This window comes from Mauremys mutica, chromosome 5, assembly GCF_020497125.1.
Source record: "Mauremys mutica isolate MM-2020 ecotype Southern chromosome 5, ASM2049712v1, whole genome shotgun sequence".
NCBI classification, from domain to species: domain Eukaryota; kingdom Metazoa; phylum Chordata; order Testudines; family Geoemydidae; genus Mauremys; species Mauremys mutica.
In genome coordinates, this window is record NC_059076.1 from 121,695,260 (window position 1) to 121,705,543 (window position 10,284).

Below are 10,284 nucleotides of genomic sequence, written 5' to 3' on the forward strand. Positions count from 1 at the left end.
TCATCTGCATGACCCTGAGAGACAAAATTCCAGTTCTCTACATCTGCCCTTTTATCTGACATTGGACTCAAGGCATATACCTGTGGACTGACATTCTATGCTACTTTGGATATTCATGCAATAGGCTCACCAGCAACATACTCTAGTAATTAAGAGAACAATATTACCTTAGATTTCCCATTAGTGAAGTATGACTGCCCATCTGGGTCATAAGCACTGAATAAAAATAAATGAATTTATGCGGCAAGTTCAGACCAGCAAGTGTAGGAGGGGAAGGAAAGAAGACTGCAATATCCCTTCACCCTACTGTGCCTGTTCAGGGCTGATCATAATGGCCCAGAGAGTGCGGGAAGGGAGGCCAGACCACCACCCTTGTCATGGCTAAGGAGTAGGATTTGACCCTAAATGCATAGGGGGTAGATGGTGGCAGTTTGCTGCAAGGCTGAATAAATACAGTGCAGAGCTGCAGTGACCCTGGAGGATATAGTTCATACCAGGGGTTCTCAAACTGGGGGTCAGGACCCCTCAGGGGGTCGTAAGGTTATTATATGGGGGGTTGAGAGTTGTCACCCCCGTCCCAAACCCCGCTTTGCCTCCAGCATTTATAATGGTGTTAAATATATAAAAAGTGTTTTTAATGTATAAGGGGCATTGCACTCAGAGGCTTGCTATGTGAAAGGGGGTCACCAGTACAAAACTTTGAGAACCACTGGTTTATACCCTCCCAACAGAGTGTGCAGCATACTCCCCTCCCTCCTGCCAGCCCAGTCCATTGGCTGCTGCAGAGAAGGGGCTGTTCCGCCTACTCTTTTAAGGTGAATTGCTCTCCTGAGCTCAGGAGTTGATCTTCTTCCTTGCACTTTTGTGGGAAACACAGGTGAAGGAGGTTCTTTGGGACTTGTGACCCCAAACACATCCTCAGAGGATTCAAGAATGATCTGTTCTTTAATGTCCTTAAGAACTCCTTAGGCCAGGTCCCCAGCAAGTGCAAACTGGCATAGCTCCTTTGGCTTGAGCTCAATACTCCATCTATCAGACAAAGAGCATGAAATTCAAAACTTTGCTGAAGTTGTGTGCACCACCATGTATGGCTCAAGTAGTCAGCTATATTTAGCTATATCTAAATGATTTAATATGGAGATCTACTCAATCATAACTTTTTAAATGTCCAATCACTCAAATGATATTTAATGGAAATCATAGTTATTCATCCTGCATATTTCATTTACATTCACTGTTAAAAGTGTCCAATTAAATGCTAAGTGTTCAGAAGTGGAGATGGATGTGACCATTTCATCATCAAGTGAATCAGCTTCCAATGCTAATGTATTAGTGTCCATTAACTTGTGTTAACCTGCCATATTACATCAGTATTCTGCATGCCATAAAAATGCCCTGGCATATCGATTCAAAATTATTTAAAATGTACGGAAAGGCAAAATTTCTAGACTGTTCATTGGTCATGTTGCCTGATCTTTAGATTATGTATTAATTATATTGATTACTTAATAATCCCCAGTTATTACTTTCAGGGTTGACAGGTCCTTGTCCCAAGATCGGGCCCAGTATTATTTAAATTATTAGATAGTGGGAACCCTGATGTGCACATTGCAACACTCACACTATAGGAACTCTTTTATATTTACAAATATAGTTTATTAATGTCTGTATTTAGCACAGTCACAAACACCCCATCTTAGTAAGGTAGATAGAGATACTACAGAATGTACATCTGCACATTCATATACTCACACCATCCCTTGCAGAACAACCTGGAATGTTAGCCATCATCTTCCTTAACACCATCACCTTCTCCATCATCACCAATGAACATCATCCTGGCATCTCCCAAGGACTACATCTCCTTCACCTACCACCCCTAGGCTGGGATGCAATATGTTATGTTACGCTGACGTTACCATGTGTGATACATATTCAGTAGGGGATTTTCCCCCTTTGCCTTATTTACATTTCATCACCTTACTAATGTTGGAGTGTCTTTTCCTATAGGTTAGTATATCAATGATCTCAACTTATTATCATATACGCCAATTCATTACCCTGGCCCTTTTGTGGTTAGGTATCTATGGATGTATCTCATGCACCTGTTATGTACGGCAGTTCATTGCCAGGATACTTCTGTGGTTGAAACATGTACCTGTGGTCAGAACTTCCCCATAAACTTTATTTTCAGCTTCCGTTGGGCTATTTATCTGTTCCAAGTTTATCTGTTCAAAGTTCATAGGCCTCAAGCCTTAGGCTAACTTGCTGAAGCTAATGTCTTACACGATACAGGCCTGTAGGTTTCTTGCATTACTGCTGAATATAATGCAAGGCAGTGAATATAACAAAGGCAAACTAGTCCACTGTGAGCCCATTGTGTATAACACTGAGCTTGAAACGGGCTATCTATGCCCACACAAGTTTTGAAAATTCTGGTCATACTATCCAGTCCTGCTCCCATTGACATCATGAGAAAAACATGAATAATTTCATTTAATGACTACATAATTTCTTCAAATATAGTCAGTATATGAGTTTGCAAAGAGATTTATCCACACAGGAGGTTTGAAGAGGTTGTTTCAAGCTGCTTTTGTAGTAGAGGGAGACAAAAATACATCAGAATGTTGAATTTCAAATCAGGGTAATTTTTCAAGGGCCTGTAAGTCAAAAGTAGATTGACAAATTTTCTTCAAACTTTCCAGGAAAAAAAATCCTTTTCCTTCAGAGTAAATATGACAATTTTCAAGACAAATTAATTTACCAAACCAAACTTTTAGGGGTGTTAATTAAGATTTTTCTCAATGGAAGAGGCATAAAACCTTAAATATGGTATCAGAGGGGTAGTCATGTTAGTCTGTATCCACAAAAACAATGAGGAGTCTGGTGGCATCTTAAAGACTAAGAGATTTATTTGGGCATAAGCTTTTGTGGGTAAAAAACCCCACTTCTTCAGATGCATGGAGATGCATGGATGCTACTGCCGCACTATAAAAGATTATCTGCAAAATCAACCTAAGAAGTTGATTCAGCCACAAAAGAATTCAGAAATGTTGTTATGAGAGTGCTACACAATGATCTAGGACATTTGGGAACTGAAGGAACACTTTAATCAAAATTTATGTTTATTGTCCCCAAATGTCTAAGGTTATCAACAAGAAATGCAGGTATAGGGCACATGCATATTGTAGATAGACATAAACTTTTTAAAAAGTCAGCCTCTTTTGAAAACTGCAGTTTTAAGCCTATAATGTTGGTGTGTATCATTTGCTGTCTTGGCAGTGACTAGTAAAAACATAAGAAACATTCTGGGTGTGACTACTCGTTTTAATTGCTATAGACACGTGTACAGGACATGCAGGTGCAGGACAGAAAGCTATCTTATTCAGAAGAGCTCTCTCAGTAAATAGTTCTCTGAGTATGAACTGTCTGTTCATATTCACTCAGAGTCATATCACAACTTTGAAAGCCAGTTGCTGAAAAGAGTGCTCAGTATGGCTGAAATTAATAAATCCTGGATGATACCTTCAAGGTAGCCTGCAACCAGATAGGTTTAAATCAAATTCTTAAATATGCAGATGTACATCCTAAGCAGAAATCCAAATGGAATAAGCATGTTGCTTGTCTTGTACACCCCTACAATGCCACAAATAATACAGTTGAAATCACTCCATATTTTTCTTATGTATAGTGGAGAATGCAGACTACCTACAGATTTATGCTTTGGGGTGCTGATGGAGGGGACGTATCAGAAACTTCAAGATGGTAAGAAGCCTAGGATACAACTTCATTCTGTGCTAGTCTGAGGAGTCCTCTATGGAGCCATTGTCCATGTTAGGGTCTTGACTCCTCTGGGGGTTCTGTATGACTCTTGCATTTCGTGAGCAATGGAACATTATTGGTTCCATGATGTTTAGGACCTGCTGGGGTCAGGAGGGCAGGATTTACTTCCAAAGCTAAGATTGAGAATATTGTGAACTGCAAAATCGTGTGTCTCAGCATTTTAGGAAAGCTATTACTTGGAAACAAGGACAGTCCTATTCAAAGGACCTGACCTCCTTATTTAAGCAAGAGCCCAATTAATATCAATGGGAGTATTACCCCAGTATGAATGTCAGAATTGGAGCCATAATCACTACAGATTTATGGACCCAGGAATCATCTGGTGAGTGTCACTCAAAGTCTGCATTCATACTGTAGCAGTGCCATCAAAGATAATGGCTATTGCAGCATATACATACGACACATAATCCACTATGTGAGACAGTTCATTAAGTCCCTTCACACTATAGAAAATATGATGGGGATGACAGATCAAAACTTGGCAACTTCAACCACTCTGTCAAAGGTGTAAAACTCCTGAGTGAGCAGTAGCAAGAAAAAATAACTTGTCATAATATTGCCTCAAGCAGGAAGTTCCTCTCATTGGAGCATCTTCTCGAACAGCAAAAAGTGGTGTTTTTGCTACCCCTCTGATGTGTGAGTATGTACACATGGACAAAATACAGATACTGTAGTGATAACCACTCACTGCAAACCAATAGCCAGTCTGATTTCCACTCACCAAGCAAATTTAATTTTGCTTTCCATGACTATTCTATCATGTGAACTTAACATTTATGTTAATAAAACATAGCTGCACAAACCTTCATGGCAATTGTAAGTGGTGAACATAAGAATGGCCATGGAGATTCAGACCAATGATCCATTTAGTCCAATATCCTGTCTTCTGACAGTGCTGGTGCCAGATGCTTCAGAAAGAATTAATAGAAAAGGGCAATTATTGAGTCATCCATCTCCTGTCATCCAGTCCTAGCTGTCAGAGGTGTAGGGACACCCAGAGCATGGGGTTGTTTCCCCAACCATCTTGACTAATAGTCATTGATGGACCTAGCCTCCATGAATTTATCTAATTCTTTTTTTAACCCAATTATACTTTTGGCCTTCACAACATCCATTGGCAATGAGTTCCACAGGTTGACTTTGCATTGTGTGAAGAAATATTTCCTTTTGTTAGTTTTAGACCTGATGCTTATTAATTTCTTTGGGTGACCACTGGTTCTTGGGAAGAGATAAATAACACTTCCTTATGCACTTTCTCCACACCATTCATGATTTTATAGACCTCTATCATACCCCCCTTAGTCATCTCTTTTCTAACACTCCCAATCTTTTTAATCTCCCTTCATATGGAAACTTTTCCATACCACTAATCATTTTTGTTGTCCTTCTCTTTTTATTTAGTTATTTTGTTGTACTTTTTTCCATTTCTAATATATCTTTTTTGAGATAGAGCAACCAGAACTGCATGCAATATTCAAGGTGTGGCTGTACCATGGATTTATATAGTGGCAGTATAATATTTTCTATCTCTTTCCTAATGGTTGCTAACATTCCCTGGCTGCCACTTAACACTGAGCAGATGTTTTCAAAGAACTATCCAGAATGACTCTTTCTTGAGTGGTAACAGCTAATTTAGACCACATCATTTTGTATGTATATTTGGGATGTCTCTCAATGTGATTACTTTGCATTTATCAACATGAAATTTCATCTGCCATTTTCTTGCCGACTCAGTTTTATGAGATCCCTTTGTAACTCTTCGCAGTCAACTATGAACTTAACCATCGTAAGTAATTTTGTATCATCTGCAAACTTTGCCACCTCACTGTTTACCCCCTTTTCCAGATCATTTATGAATGTATTAAACAGAACTTGTCCCAATACAGATCATTGGTGGACCCCACTGTATACCTCTCTCCACCGTGAAAACTGATCGTAATCCAACCCTTTGTTTCCTATCTTTTAACCAGTTACTGATCCATAAGAGCACCTTCCCTCTTATCCCATAACAGCTTACTTTGCTTAAGAGCTTTCGGTGAGGGCCCTTGTGAAAGGCTTTCTGAAAAAATAAGTACACTATATCCACTAAAACAATGAGAAGTCTGGTGGCACCTTAAAGACTAACAGATTTATTTGGGCATAAGCTTTCATGGGTAAAAAACCACTTCTTCAGATGCATGGAGTGAAAATTACAGATACAAGAATAAATTTTATTCATAGTTTTATGCTTGTATCTGTAATTTTCACTCCATGCATCTGAAGGAGTGGGTTTTTTACCCATGAAAGCTTACACTCAAATAAATCCGTTAGACTTTAAGGTGACACCAGACTCCTCATTGTTTTTGTGGATACAGACTAACACGGCTACCCCTCTGATACTATATCCACTGGATTCTCCTTGTCCACATGCTTGTTGACTCCCCTCAAAGAATTCTAGTAGTCTGGTGAGGCATGATTTCCATTTACAAAAACCATATTGACTCTTCTCCAACAAATTGTGTTCATCTATGTGTCTGATAATTTTATTCTTTACTCTAGTTTCAACTAATTTGCCCAATACTGAAGATAGGCTTGCTGGCTTGTAATTGTCAGGTTCGCCTGTGGAGCCTTTTTAAAAAATTGGTGTCACATTAGCTATGCTCAAGTCATCTGGTACAAAGCTGATTTAAGCGATAGGTTATATACCACAGTTATTAGTTCTGCATATATGCGTTCCTTCAGAACTCTGCTCCTAGTGACTTATTACTATTTAATTTGCCAATTTGTTCCAAAACTTCCTCTACTGACACCTCAGTTTGGGACATTTCCTCACATATGTCTCCTAAAAAGAATGACTCAGGTTTGGGAATCTCCCTCAAATCCTCAGCCATGAAGACCAAAGCAAAGAATTTGTTTATTTTCTCTGCTATGGCCTTATCCCACTGAGTGCTCCTTTAGCACCTCAACCGTCCAGTGGCCCCACAGTTGTGTGGCAGGCTTCCTGCTTCTGACATGCTTAAAAAAATTGCTGTTAGTTTTTGTTTCTTTTGCAAGGTGCTCTTCAAATTCTCTTTTGACCTGTCTAATTATATGTTTACACTTGAATTGCTAAAGTTTATGCTCCTTTCTATTTTCCTCACTAGGCTTTGACTTCCAATTTTTAAAGGATGCCTTTTTGTCTCTAACTGCCTCTCTTACTCTGTTTAGCCATGGTGGCAATTTTGGTTCTCCTGCTGTTTTTTTATTATTATTATTTGGGTTATATCTTTAGTTTGAGCCTCTATTATGGTGTTTTTAAAAGTTTCCATGAAGCTTGCAGGCATTCACTCTTGTTACTGTTCCTTTTAATTCCTGTTTAATTGGCTTCCTCATTTTTGTGAAGTTCTGAAGTTAAATGCTACTGTGGTGGGTTTCTGTGGTATTTCCCCCCTTACAATTATGTTAAATTTAATTCCATTATGGTTGCTATAACCAAACAGTTCAGCTACATTCACCTCTTGGACCAGATTTTGTGCACCACTTGGGACTAAATCAAAAATTGCCTCTTCCCTTGTGGGTTCCAGGACTAGCTACTCCAAGAATCAGCCTGGCTGGGCCCTCAGGGGGAAAAGGAGGGGAAGGGGGCTGGGCCATGGCAAAAAGTGAATGTGCCAGGCCCATCCACTTTCAAAAGTGGGACAGCCATGGCTCCTTTCCCCCTGTTCCAGTGCCCCATCTCAAACCCCAGACCATAAGGTGCATAGCAGCTAGCAAGTTCTAGCCTGCAACCAATATGACCCAGTAACACCTGACCTAGAAGCTCATATCCAACAGAGGACTCTAGTTCTGGGATGTAATTGGCAGAATTCTGGGGGTGCTGACCGGTCTCTTGCTTCTATTTAAGCCAAGCACAGGAACAGGAAGCTTCCTGTGTAACTGGCTTTCTCTGGCTTAGAATTCCTTCCCTTGTGCTACCTGCTCCTGCTGCCTGACTCTGATCTCCTGGCAACCTGACCATGCCTGCCTTCTGACACCTGACTCTTGGTCTGCCCTCAGGCATATCTCAGACTCTGCTCTCCTGGTATCTGACCCAGCCTGGGTCATGACTCCTGCTTTGACCACTAGGTCAAACCACCCATGTCCCAATTGTGATGGACGTAAAACTGATCTTTTGTAGTCACTAAAATGACATTCTCCAAATCATGCCATCAGGTACAGCTGTGCAACCTCAAATGCATAACCAGATAAGCAAGAACGAAACATGAAGCACTATATGTTCTTTAACATGTCTTTCTTAATGCACCTCGTTGTTCCTTGACATTGGAGCGCTAACAGTACACATTCCACTGAACTACATTGTCTGTCTGTTATGACACATCCTTAGTATGTTTAATGTAATTTTCCGGTGTTTATTTTACATTACATAATAGGATTGGGTGGGAGGGAAAATCAAAGCTTCAGCTTAATTATATGAGTACAGTATACATAGTGTATATGCAATGTGACAATTCTTTTGCTTTCTAATTTCTCAAAGAACAGCAAAAATGTGATTCTTTGCTGGTTTCTCCAGCAGTAATATTTCCCCCTGCCACATAACTGTAAGCTTCCCTTTCAGCACAAAGGCAGCCCCCATGTCTGAGAACATTAAAACCTAGGTTCTCACCTGACTATTTAATTCCCCCTATGAAACATTCTTATTGTGTGGGTTAATGAGTGTATAGTAGGATAGTAAAGGAGCATGATCTCCTCTAGCTGTATGATTCCATCTAAGTTCCCCTTGAAATTTTATCTGGATATGGTATTCTTCACTTCCTGTCCTAAACTTTTATACAGTTTACCAGATTTCACATTTCAACCCAGAGGTGGCTGCATTTCAGCTTGCGTTAAGAGGAGGAGCCATTTTGTACAAAATTCAAACCTTTCTATTTAGAAATGTATATCTGAAAGTAAAACATGCACCATAGTGTAATATGCTTTTCAGTATGTGGGATATATAGTTCTGGATAGAAAGGTTTGAATTATGGTCTCAGTTCATCCTCATACTGATTTAGATCTTCAATAAATTCTGCATGCCACTTTTTACCACTATACACCCTATTCTGCCAACTTAACTCAGCTTGAGTAGTACAATAGCTTATTCCAAATGCATTTGGAAACAAAAATATAAGACTGTGTTTAAGAAAATACATTTCTATGGAGCTCTAGTAATGGCATAATACAGATCACTCTACCAAAACAAATGAGCTAAAAGCTCTCCTTTTTTGAGAGAGAGAGAGAGAGAGAGAAATGTGTTTGGATTATTTTTTGCCATATCCACTGAATTTATAGAGACTGAATTTTTAAAGTAATCCTCTGAAAATGTAAAATTGTTACAAGCAATTTTGCATGCAAAAACCTGTTAGTGAAACACTGGACTTCTTAGCATGTACAAAAGGTGCAAGTGTCATTTTTTGTATGAGATTCATAATACAATGAATCAAATCTTCAACTGGTGTAAACAGACATAACTCCTATAAGATCAATGGAGCTGTGCTGATTTATACCAGTGGACGATCTAGCCCATATCTATGTGCATACAGATATATAAGGTTATGATAGACTTCCAATGCATCCATCCTATTTTAATAAATATACACGAGCATTCAGAATTGCATTTGCAACTGCAATTTAAATAGAGATGAGTCCAAACCAAAACCGTAGTTCCAACCCCCCCACCCCGACTTTGGTAGGATTCTAATTCAGATTGTTACCAAAATGTTGTAAACCATCTCAGGGAATTCAATTTTTGTCACTGGTTTAGTATTATTTAATGCAGTCACATCTGAATATTCTGTCCATATAATGAAAATATTTATTACCAATAAAGTCACTTAATAGAAATACTTGTAGCTGCAGAGAACTAAATCTCATTCATGGCAGTCAGGGCTTTGAAACTAATTGCGTCTGACTAATGTAGCTGAAATGTGTTACTCTTCTAAGCTATATTTGCGAATTGTATGAAGCCTATTGTTATGTTTGATGGCATGACTTTTAAGGATGTATAGCTGTGTAAAAATACCTGCCACTGACAGCGTGCCTTCCCTAGTTCCTAATAATAAGCAATGGAGGGAAAATGTAAATAGGATGTGAAGTCTGGACCCAATACCTTTTGGAGCAGAGCTGATCATACTGTTAGTTAGAAGCAAAGAGTATGACACCTTTTTTTGCTCATAAATTGTTACATTGTTTTGATTCAGTACTGTACAGGAATATTTCTGATTTTATAACATTTCTTTAGCTCACACAAGAAGTTATGGATTTGAAGCCGACATTACGGGGTGAAATTCTATGTCCTGTGTTATGCAGGTGAGGCTATCTGATCATAATGGCCCTTTCTGGCTTTAAAGTCTATGACTTATCCATCAAGCAAATTTATTGGTCTGGGCACCCAATGTACCCCTCCCCCAACTCCTCACCTAGTGGGCAGGGAGGGGCTGGGATCTG